The sequence below is a fragment of the Phasianus colchicus genome, chromosome 5 (genome assembly GCF_987193195.1).
Source record: "Phasianus colchicus chromosome 5, bPhaCol1.hap1.1, whole genome shotgun sequence".
NCBI classification, from domain to species: Eukaryota; Metazoa; Chordata; class Aves; order Galliformes; family Phasianidae; genus Phasianus; species Phasianus colchicus.
This window is the reverse complement of record NC_143440.1, coordinates 43,322,126-43,344,331: the sequence shown is the minus strand read 5'-3', so window position 1 is coordinate 43,344,331 and position 22,206 is coordinate 43,322,126. Positions and strand designations below refer to the sequence as shown.

The window sequence follows — 22,206 nt, the reverse complement described above, 5'->3', positions numbered from 1 at the left end:
GGTTTTACTTGTTTTGTTTGTTTTGCTTTGTTTTTCACCTGACACAAACTAACATGCAGCACTGAGTCTAAATTACATATAGAAATGGTAGATGTTAGTTTACTCCAGGTATCTGTATAGAGCCTTTTCTTTGGCTTTACAGTGTTACAGCACTCAATGCACATCTTATCACAAAATCACAGAATGGCCAGGGTTGGAAGGGACCACAAAGATCATGAATCTCCAACCCCCCTGCCACATGCAGGGCCACCAACCTCCTCATCTAATGCTAGACCAGGCTGCCCAGGGGCCCATCCAATCTGGCCTTGAACACTTCCAGGGACGGGGCATCCACAACCTCTCTGGGCAGCCTGTTCCAGTACCTCACCACTCTCTCTGTAAAGAATTTCCCCCTGACGTCCAACCTAAATCTTCCCTCCCTCAACTTAAAACCATTTCCCCTCGTCCTGCAGTTATCTACCCTTTCAAAGAGTTGATTCCCTTCCCCTCTGTAGGCTCCCTTTAGGTACTGAAAGGCTGCAATGAGGTCTCCCCACAGCCTTCTTTTCTCCAGGCTGAACAAGCCCAGCTCCCTCACCTGTCTTCATAGGGGAAGTGCTCCAGTCCCCTGATCATCTTCGTGGCTCTCCTCTGGACCCTCTCCAACAGCTCCATCTTTTTTGTACTGGGGGCTCCACACTTGGACGCAGTACTCCAGATGGGGCCTCACAAGAGCAGAGTAGAGGGGGACAATCACCTCTCTGTCCCTGCTGGCCACCCCTCTTTTGATGGAGCCCAGGATAGCATTTGCCTTCCAAGCTGCAAGGGCACACTGCTGGCTCATATTAAGTTTTTCATCTATCAAGACCCCCAGGTCCTTCTCCACAGGGCTGCTCTCAAGGACCGCTCCTTCCAGTCTGTATGGATGCCTGGGATTCCTCCAGCCCAAGTGCAAAACTCTGCACTTTGCTGTGTTGAACCTCATCAGGTTCACCCGGGCCCACCTTTCTAGCCTCTCGAGGTCCCTCTGAAGGCATCCCCTCCTTCAACCGTGTTGACTGCACCAGTCAGCTTGGTGTCATCAGCAAACTTGCTGAGGGTGCACTCGATTCCGTTATCGATGTCATTGATAAAGATGTTAAAGAGCACTGGTCCCAAAACAGACTCTTGGGGGACGCTGCTCGTTACTGGCCTCCACCTGGACATAGAGCCATTGATGACCACCCTCTGTCTGTGGCCTTTCAACCAGTTTCTTATCCATCAAGTGGTCCACCCAGCAAATGAGCATCCCTCCAATTTGGAGATAAGTAAGTGGACATGGTAATTTCAGCCCACTAGAATCATGCTCGCTATTACATCACAGCAGTTTCTCTCCAGGAACAAGTTTGGACAGGGAAATTAAGATATATAAGAAAAACTGCTTAAGTGAGGTTGTGAAAGTACACCAATAAGCATTATCTACTTGCAAAATGAATTAGGGAAGTTTTAGTACAGAGATTATGTTGTGTAATTCAAGCAAAGCAAGACACACCAAAAGCAATCCTTTGGAAAACAAAACAAAACAAAACTACAATTCTTCCAATGTCTTTAGAAGGAAACTGTTTTTGAATGACCCTATTTTGCCACTATTTCATTTAATAATTCATATCAACATTTACCAAGAGAGATTCTTACTGAATACCAGGGAAGCTGCTGCTCATTCTTATGACTTCTGTGACTTGTTGCTGATGTTTTTCTAGACTGTACTGGTAATACTGGTACAATTAAACACAAATTTTGATTTTTAGGAAGGGGAAATTTCATTTCAAATTGCCTCAGATTTATATTTTAAATCATATTAAATTTGAAGTTAAATATCTCACAAAAAACCCTGACAGTGTAGTGGGTGATACTTCTTGTTTCCTCAACTGAAGATAGCTGCAAGCTATGTCAGTTTAAATACATGTGGAGACCCTGAAAATCACTTATTATGTTCAAAACCTATTGACTGGAATTTAAAGCATTCAGAATTTCATAGAACTTGGTCTCAGCTGTGGAAATGGTCTTGTACATTACATGAGTATGGCTGTAGGATTCTTAAGCTTTGGAGAAAAAAATATCTTACATATTGCTAAACAAAAGTTATGTGAATTAAATTCTGCTTAGGAAAAATAGTTCATATGCATACGTATGCATACAATAGTTCAACAGCAATACAGACTATTATATTACTTATTGCATATTAGACTAATACTCAGGAGGAAACATTCCTGATTTACACTGGTAAAATGGAGAGCAAAACCATTTCGCATTATCCATGCCTGCATATAACTCTCTGTAACAAGCAATAGATGTAAATAAATGTAAAAAGTAACACGTAATACTGAAAGTAACAGTAACTTCATTACAGTATTCTTCAGAGTTGTGCTGTACTTTGAACAGACTCACAATGTCCTAGCGCTACATACTTCAGATTTGGTTTGTATATGGAAAAATCCAATATTCGAAGCTGCAGCTTAATTAAGGATTACCTGATTATTATAACAGTTTTAATTCTTGCACTTGGACTGGAAGTAGGTATTTTTATTATTCTCCTGGGCTCCCTCACTCAGACATATGAAGTGTAAGTTTTCTACAGAATGACGTGTTACTACCAAAATAAATAAATAAATCAAAACAACATGATAATTCTTACTTACTAGTTAATTTTCACAATTTATATTAAAAAGTGGAACGTTCTTCTTCATTTCCCTATTAATTATCATTATTTATGAAAATCTAATACACCATTTGTTTTGGACTAGATGTTCTCATTTTGATTCTGCTGTCAAAAATGTGGATCTTCTTGCATTTGCTTTTTGAACTCTACTATGAGTGTGGAGATGTATACCAACAGCCTCATTGTAGTAATCCATTTGATTTAGCAATTCACTGATATTTATACATTGTTTCATAAGTCAGCAGCAGCCCCTAATTCATTTCAAACTTTTCTGCATGTATGTAGTTCTGCAAATGCACTGCAGAATTCTGTAAGTAATTTCTGATTACTTACAGTCTTAATTATGTTTTACTGTGAGACAGTCAATTGGTTTTCTGTAAGGACACTCATATTTCTGCTTATCCCATGTATGAAGATTTGGAACAACGAATACATCTCTTCATTTCTGGTCATGTAAAAAAAATACAAATTTTATAAGAATAAATCCTGATTCATACTGGAAGTCTGTACTGGAAGTATGACCATTCTTGCACTACTTTTTGATTTTTCAAGTCTTACAATTCCATTTCCCTTACTGGACATATTGCTATGTCCAATATAATAATGCTAAAATGTCAGATGGATCCTCCTTCATTGCAGTTCAGCAACATAAAAGAGATATGCAGATATTCAGGTCGTTTGATTTTATTTCCAGCTTTGCATAAGGGAAATAAATAAGGATCTTCTTGTGATTATTAGCAACTATACAGCATGCATATATACCACGGAGTGTCATTCTACTGAAAATTGCCTGAAAATCAAGCAGTATATTACACTGATTAATTCAACTTGTATAATTACCTGGGAGCATGTTGCTCTCTCAGGTAAGAGATGTTTAAATACGTAGAATTGAAGGTCCATGAAAGTACAGCCCTTTAATCTTGGCGGGAGGACTCAGTCTTCAATACATCTAGGCTTTTAAGTGTATGATGTTAAGATCATAGAAAAGAGAGAAAGGTGAGACAGACTATATACTACATATATGCAAGATCTATAGGGAGTCACTTTTGCAGCACTACTATTTGCATGTGGAATATGCAGCATAATTAATGTCATTTCACTAATCACTTATCTAGATTTTTCATGCTTACAAAGTCAGTGGAATTATAAATACATCTGTATACTGATAAATATAAATACAATCTGTATGCTCATAAATAAGTGTGGGTACAAACTATTGTCCTAAATTTTATGCTCAGAAGGGAATTTCAAAGCTTCTTAATTCTGATTGACCAGGCCTCATGTTGCAAATATTAATAACTCTTTACATGAAATAAACTAATTTGATACTATCAAACACTGCAGAATTGTTTTGTAAGGATATCTTTCAGTAAAACTTTATAGGTTGGTGTTAGGTTACTGTACTGATGAACAGAATGTAAGATTAAACAGAACAGAGCAGAACATAGCCCACTGCCACTTAGATTGATTTATACCTAGATGCAAAACATCATGCTAGTTTCTACGAAGAAAATATGACTAACAGAACAGAATGGATACACTTACTCTTACACACTAACTGCCTCAGAGGTACCACTGAAATTTGTACTGGGAAAAGCCCAGTAAATCATGTATTATAACACATTACCAGCTAGTGCAGGTTTATACACTTTGCTTCCCATTTCTGTTGGGAGACAGCAGCATAAAATCTCACTATACATTCTAAATGTTAGCCTGCAAAGCAGCAGATCTCAATTATGTCCAGTAATATTAAAGCAATTTCCTTACACAGTTCTTATCTCCCTTAGACAATACAATCATCAAAATATGCACAACTATCAGCTGAACAGAACTGAAAAAGTGGCAAATTGATAAAGGACACTTGTCATTTTTTTCTCCCCATCCCTGCAGTATAGAGTTCCTGTAGCAAGAGAAATTATTAAATTCACTAAAACTGAATAGTTAAAATTTAATGCAAGTGCCAGAAGTCTAGAGCTGCATCGATAAAAACCACTGTGCTTGCAGTCTTTTGGCACAATGAGATGAAGGTTAGTCTGGTAAATTTTTTAGAGTTATATTCCATGCCCATACTGGTCACACATATATGAAAATCAAGCCTCATTAGATAAAGCAATGGTGGCAAGCCTGAAAAATGTCACAAAAAATATTTCAGTTGCAAAGGGTGTAGCAATTGCTATAAGAAAGATATAAGAAACATGAACTGAAGTATAAATAGATACCTGAGCAAATTATATAACCACATTCACATACAAATTTGAAACTTCAAACTATGCAGTAAATAACTACAGCAGTGCTGTAAACGTGACCATAGACCATCTTGAGCCCGAACATCTCATCAGTCACCTGTTAAATCAAGGAACAAAAAAAAATATATATTTACTTCATGTGAGAAATTTGAAGAGCAGGGTTCTTTATTGATTCAGAGGTAACTGAGGGGATTCTCAGATACAGAGAAACTGAAGGGCCCAAAGAGTGCAGTACCAGATACCAAACCACAATCTTTCCCCTCCCTGCTAAGGAAAGAAGTTTGTTCTACAGTTCTGGCTCTAACAAGTATCTTAAAAGAGAAGTTTTCATGTTGTGGATATTCAGCAGCTGTGGACTATTCCAGACCTAATTTACACAAGCACTATATGTATCTAATATCATGCAGCTTTCTGAGTCTGCCTGTGCAACAGAATCCGTTGATTCAATCCTGCTATTTACTCTTCCTCTGTCTTTCATTTAAGATATCACTTTTTACACCAAGAAAAATAGTACAGAGTTCATAGAATCATAGAATCATAGAATCACACGGTTGGAAATGACCTATAAGATCATCCAGTCCAACTGTCTTCACACTGCCACTGCTACCACAAGCTACTAAACCGTATCTTGCAGCTCCTCATCCAGACACCTCTTGAACACTGCCAGGGATGGCAACTCCAACTCCTCCCTTGGCAGGCCATTCCAGTGCCTGACCACTCTCTGAGAGAAAAAGTTTTTCCTTAAGACTAACCTAAAAGTTAGTTTCTGTCTATGTGCTTCCTATAAGGACAGTGTGACTTATGCTCAGCTTCGCTTTGTAAGAACAGAGGAAGAGGAGGACATGGAAGTGAAAGAATGGCTCATCCCCTTTACATAATAAATCTTTTCACTACTGACAGGGAATGGAAAAATGAGTCTCAGTTAATAGTGGTGCGTTACCCAAGTCCACAACCTTTCATTTCATATAGATCACTGTAAGCTGTGTCTAGATTTCAAACAGAAACAGAAAGGTTTTGTATTCAGTAGGAGAAACCCTGTGTCATATTGTCTCCTCTTAAACTCTAAAAGAATTGCATTTTTTTTTTTGTTATTTGTCCTGGTCTGTTAGGAAAGATACATCAGAAGCCATAATATTGTTCTTGAGAACAAGAGAGAAACAATGACAAGAAATAATTCAGAGTGTTTTAATTTTCACTTGTACTTCATTTCCTTGAAATATCTAGTAAGAGACTTGAAAATCTGACAAAAAAAAAAAAAAAAGAGTTTTATCCAACTCCTTAAAACCAATTAATTGAGTCAGTTTTAGTGCTCGTGAAAACGGAATAGTGACATGTTTCACTCACTGGTGAAGCATCACACACACCAGTCCTTGGGGCAGTTCTGTCAATGTAGTTCAGTCCCCACACCTGTCCTGGGGTATTCACAGAGCTGATCTATGTAGTTATTATTCCCATGTGGGCAGCTATCCACAAGAAGCTTGACTGAGACCATCCAACCTGCATTTTATCACTCACAGGAAGCTTCATCTGAGTGAACAGCCAACATTAACCCAGATAGTGCTGTCTCTCCACTGAGGTATTTCTTTTCTTTTACAGTTGCTGTAACTGCATCCTAATCAGGTTCTTTGGTAGACCTTCTGTAAAATTACAAGGATGCAAGTTAGTAGAGTTCAATATTGACCCAAATATTATTCCTACCTGAACACTTGTGGAGAACGCTGAAATCATTAAAAGACTTACACCTCTAACAAAGCAAGGACACATATTAACACCCTCCCCGACAAAGGACCCATCTCCTTCACCTTAAATGCCTGGATTTAGTACTGCTGATGACTGTGGGCATTTGCAATGCCTGAAGGAAGATAAATGCCAGCCTTTCCGTATGTACACATATAGATAGTTTCTGTGACTTCTGTCCTTTCAGTCCCCAGCATGCACTACTCTTTATCCCCTCCTTTTTTAAAATTCGTTGTTGAATTCTGCCTCACATTCAGCTGCAAAGGCATGCTAGAAGCTTAGACCACAATGTGGAGTTTGATGAATGCCTGACCTACCCAATGATTTAATCAACAGGACAGCATGAATGCACTAATGATGCAAGAGCAACATCACAACTGTGTGTGTTGCAGTGCACAATGATGATTTCCTTCAGCATGTTTCTTTTAAACTAGAATAATGAAGTCCCACTTCAATGTCATTTGCCCCCAGTTTTACTCAAATTAACTCTTTTATTATATAATGGAACTCCAAGCTTTTTCAGATGAAAGGTCTAAAGGCAAAAGAAATCTCAACACAAAAGCTGATAGAGCCTATGTTACATATTTTAAAAAACAAATAATCATTATTCTACTTCTATTCCACAGATTTGTCTTTGTAAAACGGACTTTCTGTCTTCAGTCCTAAGAGGAAAATTTGAGATTAGTTACTCACTAGTTACTTTTTCCACCCTGTCTTTACTCCATATCCCATATTTTTCCTTAAATTTAATGTGCAGAGTACCTGAGGTCACAAAAATGAGGACATGGAACAATATTAAGAGGGAATACAAGCCCACCTGGTCTGATTCACCAAAGCAGCCAGGATTTTATTGTAGAGCTAAAACACAATGAGATAGCACTAACTCTCCCTGATAATTCACATGTGCTTTTTCCACAACAGAAATAACTGAGAGAACATCACAGATCTTTCTCTTCCAGCTCCTCCTCGATAGTATGTGCCCTACTTCTCCTCTACAATAAATATTAGGTGGCTAAAACTGTAATCACTGAGAAATTCCAAATTCTGTTGCACTGAAAGTTGATTTTTTTTTTATATCTGTGCCTCATTCAGCCTGGACAATTTTGATTATTCACTGTCATCCTGTTTTTCACCTTTATTTTGTAGTCACCTTCCCTTTCCTGCTTTTATCCCACCTCTGCAGAATACTATATATTTAAATAAAAATAAACTCTCCCATCTGAATTATTGTTTAGTTTAGTTTTCATAGTACTTTTAGGATACTTTGTGTCTTCAATGTACCTGATGTAGCAGATACAATAGAATACGCTCTAGCTTTAAATAAGCTCTTCTCAACTGAATAACAAATTCAAAATTCTGATTCAGCCTATGCTGCACATGTATTTAAAAAACAAAGACAGACAAAGACAAGAGAGAAGTGTGCTGCTACCAGAATATAAATCTATGACAATGGCAGTACCCCAGAGGAGAAGGGGGAGTGTAAATGTCATAGCAAAGCTCCTGATTTTGTCTGTCTTTCTTCTAGTATGCAAGAGATAGTCTTTTAGCATAATTCTGAAGGAGGTAAACAAAAGTCATTTCACCAAACATGGTTATCATTCAGCACAAGGCAATACACAGGGCTATAAAACACCTCTTCCCAAGTTCCCCATATATATATTCAAAAGAACTAGATAGTTTGTGAACAAATACTGGTGCTATCTGAAATCTAAAGGAGTTTATTCTCATAGAGCTTAAAGAAGATCATTTTTCCACAGTCAGATGACTAGACTGTAGGATGTCTTTTCTTGATCAGCACATGTATAACCAGACAACTATTCAGTAGCTTGTAAAATATGATTGTATATGAGATATTGATGGCCTAAGGGAAGTTCTGAATATCAGAGGTTCATAATTAAAATACCTATGCATTTGATCCAAGAGAATTTTCATCAGTGTCACAGAGATGAGTGGTTATGAATTTCAGAGTCATCTCTGCCCATACCGACTGATTTATGCACTTTTGAATTTGGACAAATGAAGGGCAAGGAATTAAAGCCACACCTTCTACCTAGACAGCTCCTTATCCTTAGGGGGGGGGGGTCTGAAATTTATGATATCCCCTCCCAGTGTTCAAGATCGAGCCCTTGAGCTGGTAACTCATAACCTATTTATGCTTATGCCATCCATCCGCTTTCAGTCATTTTTGTCCTCTTATCTGTAAATCCACAGTTGCAACGTAGGATGTGTGGATCTGCTGATAAGAAATTTTTGCAGGAAAGGGAATCCAGGCAGAAAAACAGTTCTGTTGCCAGAGCTCCTGGCAGCAACTCTAACATCTCATTAATTCCAGATTTATAAAGATCTACTGTGCTGATCTGAGGACAGACTGAATGTTTGAATTCTGTGATAATAGACTAACTAGTTGAAACCTGTATTTAGTACTAAATATTAAGTTAAATAGATACAGATAAGATTACACAGTGTAGGACAGAACGTTGTTAACATTGTTAACATCTTGATAACAATGAGAATTCTATAGCTCCTGAACTGGGAATTTTTATTTTTAACTTTTTTATTTAATATTAAATCACTGAATTTTAATGGAATTATACATAACTAAAAACTAAAGCACTGAAGTGGTGACAGATTCACGACCATGTAAAAATTCAATTGCATCATTCTTTTTAAAACTATATCAAACATAGTACCAGTCGTGGAAACAGTACTTTATTAATTATGAAAGAGAAGAGCTAGGGGACAAAGACAAACAAACCGGGAAAGATCATACAGTTTCCATATCAATATTCTACAGTATCACTAACTGTACTGCCACGTACTTAAATAATAATAAAAAGGAAGATGTTAACTAAGCATTAAAAGGAAATTATTTTGCTAAGTGATCCTTTACTATTCAAATGCTTTTAGAAAGTTGTTTTGTTTTGTTTTTTACACCTTGTATGAATGCCTGTACATGCAAATTTATCATAATACCACATGCATAAAAAAGGAGATTTTGATAGGGCACTAGGTAGATAGAGCAAATAAAATAACCCTTCTGCCAGATGCTCTAACACAGAGGCTCAGGTGTCTCGGGACAGTGATAAGCAACTTGGCTCTGTCAGTGGCATCCAAAACATACACAAAAAAAAAAAGAGAGAGAGAGCCCACTGTGCTTCTTTCTTGCCTGAGTATTTTCAAAACTGTAATGGTAGGTGCTGCTGGTTAAAGACTGTTGCACTGCAAAAGAATAAGATTCTGAAACTAATTTTGTCAAAGAGTGAAAGTAATTTCTCAAATAAAAAAAAGACACTGGCAAGATGCATTTTACAATTTACTGCAGAAATGCTGCAAGAAGCAGCTCTTCACTGAGCAGCATGGCACAAAGCCAAAATGAGCTGTTTCAAAAATCACTGTTGGGCATATACCAATTTGATACACAGGATTTAGCAATACAGTTGGGAATGACTCTGTGTGGATGTGTTCATGTTCTGTTAAATTTTAACAGTCTCTAACTGTATACTCAACTTCAGCATGAGAAAATTTGTTTGTAGACTGCTAAATTTGCTTTATATACAGGGAATTATATCCGTATGAATAATAATGATTTTAATTTTTTCTTTTCCATATTTTCGGTTAGAAATTAATTTTCTATGGGCAGTTCAAAGGATAAAAAGTCTCAGATGAAATCTTTGAAAACATTTAAAGCAGGGATGTAAATTTTATGAGTGTGAGTTATTGGCTAGCCTTTTCCACCTCCAGATCTTCTGGTTCCATGAATAATGTGGGGACTTATAGTAGTGGATCAGTACAATAGGGCACAATATACATCTAGAGATTTAGAATATGGAAATAGATTCCTTCTGTCCCTTTTACCACCCAATCCACATTCATATCAATTCAAGTGTTTAGAGGACAAAGTTTCAAATTTTTTTTTAGATACATACAGGTATCTAAACTGTTGTGAAATGAACAGTAAATTTTCAAGTAACACAGCTTAAGTCAGAATGTTTAGCCTAGGAGTGTTTGCAACTAACACCAAAGTTAAGTGATTAACAATAGGAATAAGGTAAACCTTGATCAGTCAGTAATGTAACCTGTGAAACAAGACAAACAAGATGGCTAAATGGAGTACATTTAGCTTGATGCAAATCTTTCAGTGACACAAGAAGCATCACCTAGGAAAAACTTCCTAGATCACAAGTGAAATTATAAGGTAACACAAACATCTAGATTTCATTTAGAGACAGCTCACTTGGTTTCAACTAATATTCTACGCATGCAATAGGCTTGCTACCTCACCAGAATAATCATTCATTAAATGACATGCACACCCAATGCCTTGACTATGGATAGATTTTGCAGTAGTGCTACTATGTAGGTTATGTCCATGACAAACACACATATTCCTAACGTCCTAATATGGATGTAATCCTAGTCATTTAAATCACTGCTATCTACATAGTTTGTTTCCATAAACAAATGTGAAGACACCACTAATGAAAGCATACAACCAGACAATCACTGATGGGGTATTATCACCTTCAATTACAGCTAAATGACATCACTTTGGGGGCATTCAAATTATTACTCATGAGTAAACCCTAATCATAAGAAGAGTGTCTATGACATTAACTTGCTAGTGAAGAGAAGGATTGAGTCTGGAATAAAATATATTAATTTAAAAAGTAGTCTTTAGACTGTGAAGTTCAGTCTAAGCACGGATATGTTTGCTACAGACTCATTCACCTTGGGAATAATACTGAGCAATACCTCAGTATTGTAACCAATTTAGAGAATTCCAGCACACTGGGGAAAATATATATGTTCTTTTTCTCGTTTAATTTTATTTGCAATTCACCAACAAAATTATTTTAAATGAAAATTAACTGTAAGTTTTTAAGGATCTGAGGGTGATCTCCATGATTATAGACATAGTTATCTATGTATGTAGCACATACATTAATTACAAGTTGTGTTTCTTCTTTAGAACTACTAATATTAAATCTTTTTCTTTTGAGAAATGTGTTTTTGGTCTAAAATAATATTTACTTCCTCTTGTAGTCATTTACAATGACAATGTGAATGTCAGATACATTTTAAAACAGGTCAAATACCGCAGTTCTTTTTCTTTGTAGGAAGAGCATGCAGGATATCTCTAGAGAAAGAAATAATTGCAACTCTGAACTTACAAGCCTAGGGCTGATGACCCTAAGACTGCAGTTTGATCAAGGTTTTGTCCTCTGTTGTGCATCACCAAAGACTCCCAGTACTGCATCTTTTCCCTCCCTGGGCTTCCCTCTCCCGTATTATGTCTTTTGGTTTAACTCTTACAGAACAGCTCTGCAAGGTAAGAGTTAATCATGCAACTATACGGCGCTGGACCAGAACTACTGTTGAGAAAAGCTTTTCTCTTCAGCTTAATTTTCCCTGTTGGTTTTGATGAGAAGATAACAAAGACTGCCAGCAGGAATTGGGAGCGACACTGCTGCACACTGATTTCAGTTCTGAGAAGGTGCTGATGAGGCTTTTCATTCAAAGCTCTGACCTTTTCTGCTCTTAATGGGTCACAGAGTATTTCCGAACAGTTTACAGTACTTACTACAAGAAGAGCCTAGCATCTAGTCTGCCCAGACTGTGCTGGAGTCACTATGCATGACACCAAATGGCTAACAAATCACAGAGATTAATCTAAATCTTTTGCTGTAATCCTTTAATTCTTCATCAAGATCCTCAACATTAACATAATTTTGTCAGAATAGAGTTTGTAGAATAGTTTCAGATTAATTCAATCATAGATAGCATGTCTTAATGAAAGAACTAATTTGATGTCTATGTGATTTTTTTTTTTTTAATTGCATTTTTGAGGTAACTGGCCTTCACATGACAGCATGGCCATAATAAAGAAGTTTCACCAAAGAGAACGTTCCCTCCTCTATTCAAATGGTTTATCTATCATATGGTCACAAATGATGATAAAAGGAACTAAAAGCCCTCTTCTGCAATCAATGACTCAAGACATATCCCCATCTGGGCCAGGATTTACAAAACTAGACTGCACACTCTTACAGTAATATATAGATTATCGTCCAAACTCGCTCTTAAAATTATTTTTCCTTTTCATATTATTTTGACTGAAGTCTTTAACCCATAACTGTCACAGAAAATTACAGTGTTAATTTATCTTATGAATATGTGGCAGTGATTAATAATTATGAAAATGGCCTTTTGATTTGAAAGCCAAGTGAGAATGTTAACCATGACCTTTAATACTCTGCTTCAGAAGGAGTATGTCATACAAAATACCGACCACTCCATGTTGGAAGCAAGACCCCTCTCACTTGAGGCCGAAGTAAATTTCCCTCTTTCAAGTCTAGTAATGTGCTTATCCTGCATATCCAAAGTCTATTAATTTTTGTCTGCAAGGACTGAAGGATCCGTTTCAATGACAGTATGACTTTGAATGATTAACAATTCTACAAGTTACATGTTTTTCTATGTTATGCTAGAATAGAAATGTGTTTTTAAAAAAAAATACAACAACAAATGTACAAATTAATAAATAAAACAGCTAGAGCTTGAAGTACAATGTACAGAAGATTGCTTCCAGGTAGATCACAATAGCACAGTATTTCTTTTTAGAAGAGATGTTTTGTGCCTTGTATGTATTGTTAAGTTTTCGAGCATGTTGAATGATAGACTTGTTTTAAAAATGTTGCTAGTATTTAGTTTTGGTTCAGTTCAAAAGGCTACATCAGAACAAGGAATTGAAGAGGGAAAAACAATACGAAAACAACAACAACAAACTGTTTAGCTGCCTAAATCACCAATTTAAAAGGAATGTATAAAAAGTTCCCAACAGTTTTCACCAGTGGCTGAAAATGTTAGATTAAATTTTACTATTCCTGAGAAATATTGTTTGACGTGACTAGAGTACAGTTTGTTGAGCAGATAATAGTTTTTGTTTAAAATGATTCCTTTCTGGGTATTATGTATGGATTAAAGATTGGGCCTACATGAATAAAACATCCTTGTCGAGAAAAATATTTTAATGATGACTTTTTTGTGGTTGTTTTTTTTCTTTAAAAGAAGTCAGTTACTTGAAAGGAATAGGTTATGTATAGCTTTAGGGGAACTAAAGCTTGTATCTTTATGTTAAATTAGCCTACTTCACAATAATAGTTATATATCATGTTTTTCTTTTTTTTTTTCTTTTTTTTTTAAATAAATTCTTGTTTCACCAAAAGAAAATAAAATGTAATTTTTATACCTTTAGGGCAAGTTCCAGTTCTTTTGGTTTCTTGAAGAAATAAATAAAAAGCATTGACAGAGAAACTTCTGAAATGAAAGCCCAAGGGGGAGGGAAGGAAGCACCTAAAACCATCATATTACCAAGTGCTGAGGTAATCAACCACAGTCTGGGAAATGTCAAACAATGGCATTCACCTACCCAAAGATATTGCTGGTCAAGTCCTCAACTGCCATTTATAATCACTAACTAAAACATGGAATATAGATGTGGATATAAACAAGAGACAAATTAGTATTGGGAAGCTGGATTTAATAATCCACTAAAAGAGACCATCTGTTTATAAAGACCCCCTTTTCCTTGATCTCTGACATGTATTCCTAATATAGACACAGCTGGATATTTTATTTTTTCATTTTTTAAACACTCTGCTACTATAAAGTCTACTTATAATATATCTGGTCAGAGTTTTTGTCTCAAGTTTCAGATATTATGTAAGCACTCAAGGGCAATAAAATTTCACATACAGTCAGCCAGCTTTAAAGTAAGTATTAAACTATCAGACTAACATAAATGCACTTTCGTTATTATTGATTTTTAATATCCTTTTTATTTTTCAGATTTTTTTGTAAATGTTTGTTATCACTGAAATAGCTTTCAGAAATTCAGGGTTTACTTTTTTTTTTTTTTTTTTTTTTTTTCCTCCAAGTTCTTGACACAGATTTGGATCTAAAGTTCAGTTTTCTTGTTTTCCTGTTTAAATTACTAGCAAAACTCACTCGGTGACAAATATAGTATTGACAACCTGACAAGCTAGATGCAGGAATAAAAGACCAAAGTGATAGAAAGCCTGAGTTTCCAAGCCACAACAGAGAAAAAAAGGGAAGAAAACACCTCTGACTATACACTTCTCACAGATAGAGGTCACTAATGGACTGGATTTGAATCAGTCTGGTAACAGCCTGAAAGTAATTTTGTGAAAAATGAATTCATTTTGAGATTAAAGAGGTTGTAGAAATTTTTAAGAAATAAAATTCTCACCTTCCTGGAAACAATATTATCCTAAGTGAGCTTTCTTTGTAGTTCTTTAAATAGAAAGTACAGTACAGGAAAAGCCTGATAGTGATGTTTGTTTGAAATTCTTTTTGTTTTCTTGACTTGGTAAAACTATGTCTCTCCATCCTTTCTGCAAGAAGGGTAGGGAACTCAACACTAATGACATGCCATGTTTTGGGTACTGCTATTTTAAGCATTTAAAGGTAAGCACATTATTTATTCTTAGAAAAAAAAACACAGCCTATGTAATGCAGATTCCAACTGGGAGGGTGTAGGGTTCCGGAAAGGAGATATGTCTACATCCTAAATCAAACTACCCAGCAGGCCAGGATATAAATGTGACTTGTAGCAATGGCTTAAATTAGATCCAGACTCTCAAAGCCAAATACAGATAACATCACCTTATACAAAGTATAGGGTGCATATGTGTGTAAGGAGTGAATCTTTTAAGAATGTTGGAGGCATTCCAGCATGACTGCTACAGACTGGAACTTTGGAAAAAAAACACTGCTGACTGTTAGTTGCAGGTAGTTGTATAGACACTGTATTTGCACAGTGCTCTGACTTTTTACCTACAGTACTCCAGTTCTTCACTATCACTTTTAACTGCTTAACTATCTTATCAGGATAGAGAACAGAAGTTTAAATAGAAAATCTTCTATCAATGGTAACGATGTTTGAAATCTCTCCCACATTTTCAGAAACAAGACTAACACTAACATTTCTTATATCATTTTAATTAAATCCCAGTGATAGCATTGCATATTTTATCTCTTTAAAAGAAAGAAGGAAAGAATGGTGGGTAGGATTACAGATATGATACCTTTTAAAAGTTTTGGGAAAAAAAAATGCCAGGACAGACCTTTTCCCCCTCCCAAAAACTTGCATTTCTAAAACCAACCCACAAGTTGTCTCTGAAAATGCAGTTGCATAAAGGTGTGCTTGCAAAAAGGCGATGTCAGAGAAAGAAAAAAATGAATGCCCCACAGAAGTTGGCATTTGTTGTAACTGAAGTAGTGATCAATTTCAAACTTTAAAATGGTTTAATCTCCCTACAAGCACTGCACTAAGTAAACATATTTTTAACATACACCCTCTTTCTGTGCGCCTGTGTGTGTGCTTGAAAGAGGTTTGTCTTGCTTTAGAATCTTCTCATGCAAGGAACCTCTCCCTTTCTCTTTAGCTGAGCTCTGCATTGGAGAGAGGAAAAAAAAAAAAAAAAAAAAAAAAGCACCTGAAGAAATCTAATCAGTACTTTCCACACACCGTACAGGAATTTACACGGATTTGTGCCTTGGATTTATTAGCTTATTGTGAGCCTTAAAACAGCTTTCCTCCATTAAAATTAATTAAAAGCTCCTGTTGACTGATTTCCACTACGAAAAGAAGGTGGACAGTCTTACTTTTCTGCTTTGATACTGATTTCTTTATCTTTCATGGGATTATATCTCTTGCTCTAGATAGATCTTTTCAGCTGTTTGATTTCTTTTCACGATCTGTTTCTCTGCCCATTATTCCCCTCCCCCTGCCCACCCCCTTTCCAATATTTGTAATTATTTTGCCAGAAATCACCTCTAACTTAAGAGCTCTATTAGGAGCTCCCTTGTACTCAGAAACCTTGATCCCCTTCCCTTCACCTCTCCCCACTCACTCACTAACCAGACCCCGCTCCGGGGGCTTCTGATGGGAACGTGACGAAACCTCCCGGAGGCCGCAGCTCCTTGCTCTCCCTGTCCTTTACACCTCGGAACACTGGCCAGCGTGGAGTTCAGACGACTGCCTCCACCGATCGAGTCTCATCTTTTGAAGTTCCCGTTTCTCCAAACCACCTCCTCGAACGCGGCTATGGTCGCGCTCGTACGCGCGCTGCGCCGGTTTCCTATGGCAGGAGAGCCGCTCTGCGCGGCGCCTGGCGGAGGGTGGGAGTTGCGGGCTGCTTTCGACACCGAAACGAGCCCAAGGACCTGGTTACTCGGGGCGGCTGAGAGCTCCCGACCCGAGCGCTGCCGTACAACCGCCCGCCGACCCTCCTCACACTTGCCGCCGGCCATTCATAAATTGTGCGTGTGCCTGCTGCTGCACACTTGCAGACACGGGGCTCTAATGAGGCGCACGCGATCCCGGCCCCTTAACTTTGCCTTCTCAAAGGGCACCGGGGTTTTAAATCGCCTGGGCTAGAATAACCAGGAAGGAAGAGAAAGAAATGAAATCCCAACTGTACCTGACAGCGTCTGGGAATCCCTCGCCGACACCGATCATAATCCCCTTCCACGCTTCTGGCCCCCCACACCAAAACTTTTCCGCTGCCGCCGCTGCTCCTCGCTTCTGGCCGCCGCCTGCCGCTCCTGGCCAGCCCCTGGGGCCCGCTGCCCGCCGCCGCTCCTCTCCGAAGCGGCCCCCGCGCCTCCCTCCTCCCTTAGGAGGCAGCGGCATCGTCCTCCCCCCTTCTCCACCACCTCCTCCTACGGCGCGCAGCCCGCGGCTCTGGCATCCCCAACGCACTTTCTCTCCTCGATTTGCTCCTCTTTCCCTCGCTGCTCCTCCTTCTCCGGTAAAAAAGAAACGAGAAGGGGCTGCGAGGACGTTGCTTTCTTTTTTCCCCCCGCCCCCCTTCTCTCTGTCCTCTAGAAATGATGAGAGGATCACATGAGGAGCTGGCACGGAGACCCAGGACCCTTGGACGTCGGAGGAGGCATCGAGCACATAGATGTGAGTGTATGTGTGAATGCGTGCGGCTAGCTCCCTTCGAGTGCCGCGCCTGCCTTCAACCGGCGTTGCAGGCTGATCTTAGCAGTAATGATGCCTCAGATCTGACTATTCCCTGCTAATGTGAGTCGTGCCTTTTTTTCCTCCTTGCCTGACACCCCAGGGAGATGTTTACAGTAATGAATTCAGTTGATAGCCATCTCTCTCCTCTCCTCTCTCTCCCCTGGAGTCCCTCCCACATTTCTAGTTTAAAGAATGCTTGGAAGGCAGGGCTGCAACCTAAAGCTTTCCAAGAGGCAAAGTCAGGCTAGGTTTTCTCTCTTCCTTTTTTTTTTTTTTTTTTTTTTTTTTGACTCCCGCTCTTAACCCATTGCTTGCTGATGGCAGCTCAGCAGCGAGCTCCCTCCCATCGCACTCCTCCTCCCCGCCCCCGGCTCGCAGCGAGGGGCAGCAGCGGGCGGGCGGTGCTCCAAGAGTGCGCGGCCCCCACTGCGCGCCCCGCCTCGCCGGGAGCCGAGGCGGAGCGGAAGGAGGGTGTGGGGATCGCCGCGCTCCGTGGCAGGCGGCCTCAGCCGTGCTCGGGGGTCCTTGAGGGGGTATTGGAAGGGAAGGCGGGGAGCAAGCTGGTCCGCGAGCTGCAGACCTAGCCGGGAGATGCCCTCGATAGCTACAATCAGAGCTGCGCTCTCCGCCAACATGGCGATATTTCGTGTTCTGCCGGCGCTGAGCCCGCCTCTCGCCCCTTCCCTTTCTATTCATCTCCCTCCCCCTTGCGAACTTTTAGGTGGGCAACAGCAGCACGGGATAAATATAGCACAGAATGAAAGAAAGTCTAGCCCTCAGGGGAGAGACGGAGCTCCTTCAGTATTCGGTCTGGTTTTCATGCTCAGCCAGGAAAGCTTTAAAACCGCTGGGGAAACCACCTTGTGCCCCAAAGCGCTACCAACGCCCCCGTACTAATCCCTTCTGCAGCACTTCGTGTCTGTATATCGAGTTATCTGGGCTTGTTTCGGGGTAACCCAGTTCCCTAGTTGATTCTTACCTTGTCCTGACAAGCCCAGGTAGGAAAGTGTTTAACACTGAGAAGCACCCGGGCAATGGGATGCAGCCGTCAAGGTAGGACGTGGGGTGTGAAGTGAGGATTTGTCTCGAATTCCTCCATTAGCAAAGAAAACGCATAGTGTGGCTTTGGACGAGAATTACTTAAAGAGAGAGGGGCTGGGAAGGTATGGAGGAGAGCTGATCAATGCCATGTGTCCAGGAAACAGAAAAGGCAAATGAAATGCCGTGGGGTGTCCTTCCCCCTCACCCACAGCTGCGCGCTGCCTCGCTATTTCAGCTCAGCCGTACTTTCAGGAGCTGATTCACTCGCCATTGTCTCCGCACCTCCTTCGCCCTTCTCTAGGGAAGGGCTGACTCACTCCCTGCTTCAGAGGCGTTCCGAGCAGGCGGGTCGCAGGTCAGCCTGACCCGGCGCGCAGCGCGCGACATCGCCCCCGGGTCTGTGTCCTGCAGAGGAGTGGGAAAGACTCGAGTGCTACAGCCCCCATCCGAGCCGTGCTGCCTGCTCGGAGAGGGATTTGTGCCCTCACCTACATGGACGCGAGGAGGAAGTGTGAAAGGGGGAGCGCAGGTAGCCTGGCATTCTGTAGGGGGCTCGGCGAGGGGAAAAAAAACTGAGGAGGGGGGACATCGCCTCCTCTCCTAGCTTCGCAGAGAGAAATTGCTGTCTCGGGGCTCCACGCCCCCGTGATGGAGCCCCCACGCTCCGAACCCCTCCGCAGGGCTCGGCCACCCGCACAGAGCGGGTCTGGCGCGGCTCAGAGCCTCGGGGCTAGCCGCCGTCCCCGGCAAAGAGACGGAGCAGCTCTGAAGTCGAATCTCTGCCTGCAGCTCCCAGCTGGTCCCGAGAGATGAAAGGAGCAGAAGCCCTGCAAGGTCCAAAGGCGAACGAACAACCTTTTTTTAAAAAGGTTGTCCTGGGTCCTCTTTGACTTTTCAAGACCTGTCTTCCTTTGTTGGATTTTTTAAGAACTCTGCATACTTTTATAGCACTTATATGTGCATGATTTATGGCTCTTTCCTGAAGCTGATGGAAAACCGGTGCATTTTCTCCTGAGCGTTTCCTCATCCTCTCTTCACCCATCCCCAGTATTACCAACCTGTCGCTACCCCAGGCAGAGATCTGGCAGAGCGCGGCTCTGTCGATCAGGGCCATTTCTGCCCGATACCCTCCCCTAACTCCCCGCCACGGAGCAAAGTGGAAGCACGAAAACTCCAGCAAGGCTGCGGGCTGCTGTCCTGCCCCGGGGCTCACAGGGGTTGGGTGGGGTTCCACCTCCAGCCCACGCTTCACATCAAAGAAAGATACTCAGGACACGCTTTGGTCATATCAAGATTGTGTCAATCCAGAAGAGACTTTAGCCTTTACCTGCTTATGCGGATGTCTCCAGTAATCACCCAAAGCCCACCGGGTCCGGCCGGTTGCAAGGGGGAAAAGTGGCAGAACAGCTGGATTCCGGCATCGTATTGTTTTAAGGATCACCACCAAGGTCTCTGTTTTCCATAGCTGCCGATAAACACCATCGCCCAAGGTTTCTTTCAAGGAAAGGAGGAAGGAAATATACTTCCCAAGCCTCTGTCCAGCCGGTCTTTTGACTCTGAAACCACCGATGACCGAGGAACCCCCTCCGCAACCTTAAAAGCCCGTAATTTCCCTCTGCTTCTCCTCCGGCGGCTCCGGCGCACCGCCACCGCGCGATCTTATCGCCGCGTGATCATTATTCACCGGTGACAAGCGGAGATGCGGAGCTCCTAAGTGAGGGTGACAGATTTCAAACGCGGTGCTGCGGCGTGCTCAGACTCGAGACATATTCTTCCTCAAACTTTGCCTAGCAAGCAAGTCAGCGTCTTAACCCTTTGCATGCTTGCTTGTCGCACGGGCACCGCTTATTTGCTGGGAGACTCTTCATTACATATCTTTTTCTGTTCTTGAACTGAAACAAATCAGAACCGCCAACTCTGGGGAGCAGTTGGAGAGCTGAATACTTTTGTGGTTAGGGACTGGAAAAATCCTCCCGGCAAAGCAGTCCCCGGCGGACTCACCTGCAGTCCCTTTGTCGCCAGGTTTGGTATGCAAAGCATCACATGCATCGTATGGAATTCACACAGAATTGCGTTTTCCTCAGCTTGATGTGGCTAAAAGGACATATCTGAAAGCGCTATTTCACTCAGACCTTCAGCTCCGTCTCCTTTACAGGTTATCAATAACAGCAGAGCAAGTGAGAAAGGAATTTATTTCCATAGGGGATAATAAATAAATAAATAAATAAAGCAAGCGTTTTTGACACACGCACTTCCTAGGAAAGGAAATATTTGCCACAAGCAAAATTTAGCATACCAAAACATATTTCCTTCAAAGCGCAGGAGAGCCACAAAATGAGGGAAAACAACAATAAAAAGGAAAAAAAAAAAAAAACCTAACAAAAAAACCCTCATGTGTAGTTCAAAGCTGTAATGAAGTGCATGAAAGCTCTCCAAAGTCAGTGTCATCAGCTCAGCGAAGCCTGATATCAAGACAACGTTGGCTATAGCACTGTAACATGGAGACATAAGGAAGATACAAGGAAATCTGCAAAGTCCTTTAAGTTTCTAATATTCATTTATCTATGTTTTCTCTAAGTTGTGATATTTGCTACCCTTCCTTGTTTCCCCCCTCCACTCCCCTTCAAAATAATAACAAACAACCCAACAACAAAACATCATTTACACATCATATTTGTAATAACGGGTGACATGAGGGCTGACCCCGTTCAGACCCGAGCGAGGTTCCCAGGCCGGCGGGCGGTGCCGCCCAGGTGCACGGCGAGCTCTACGGGCTGCACGTCCCGCGGCGCGGCCCAGATGGCAGCAGAGCACAACGCTCGGCGTGGAGCCGCAGCTGGGAAAACTTCCCCCATTTTCTCCCTTCCGCACGCTCTGTTTAAACTGCTCCCCCCACCCCCTTCCCTCAATTATTAATCTTAGTTATAGTCTGGTTGTTTGGGCTTCATTTTTTTTTTTTCTTCCCTGTTGTAACTGTGTGAAACATTTATTTATTTATTACCAAACTGCTTTGCAGGGTTGAAAGGCTGTAAACTGAAAGGAAAATGTAGAATTTTTTTAAATTATCTTTGATTATACAAGATAGCTAGCCTGGAGTGATGGCCTACTGATCCATAATGCAACCTCACTTGTTTTAAAGTGGATATGAAATAGGGTAACATTTAAAAAGATTATGAAAAAGTATCTTCTTTATAAATGTCTTTTTTTTTTTTCCTTCTTTCTTTTTTTTTTTTTTTTTTTTTTTTCCCCTCTCAGATATAATGCTAGAATAAATATTGCTGCTTGCAAGACAAAAAGTAGAAGTAGCTGGAAACAATTCTGCGACTGGGGGGCTGGTCTAAAGTACACTGAATATGCTTTCTGTTTTTATCAGTAATGGTGTATTTTGTATCAGGCTTTAAATTCATGCAGCTGGCAGAAAGAAAAAAAATGCAGTGTGAATTCTTCATTAA

General features: G+C 40.5%; 1 protein-coding gene across 3 annotated transcripts in view; it reads right to left on the bottom strand.

The window, feature by feature from the left end:
- FLRT2 (fibronectin leucine rich transmembrane protein 2) overlaps nt 1-21,444 on the bottom strand; it is a 61,671-nt gene extending 40,227 nt beyond the window's left edge. For 2 of the 3 annotated variants that reach the window (XM_090141478.1, XM_090141480.1), the window contains exon 1: nt 20,082-21,444. The gene's annotated coding sequence lies outside the window, so the exon portion shown is untranslated. Of the gene's footprint in view, nt 1-16,595; nt 17,160-20,081 lie in introns of those variants that run through there. The other variant, XM_090141479.1, reaches the window with a different exon arrangement.
- Between the last annotated feature and the right edge of the window lie 762 nt (nt 21,445-22,206).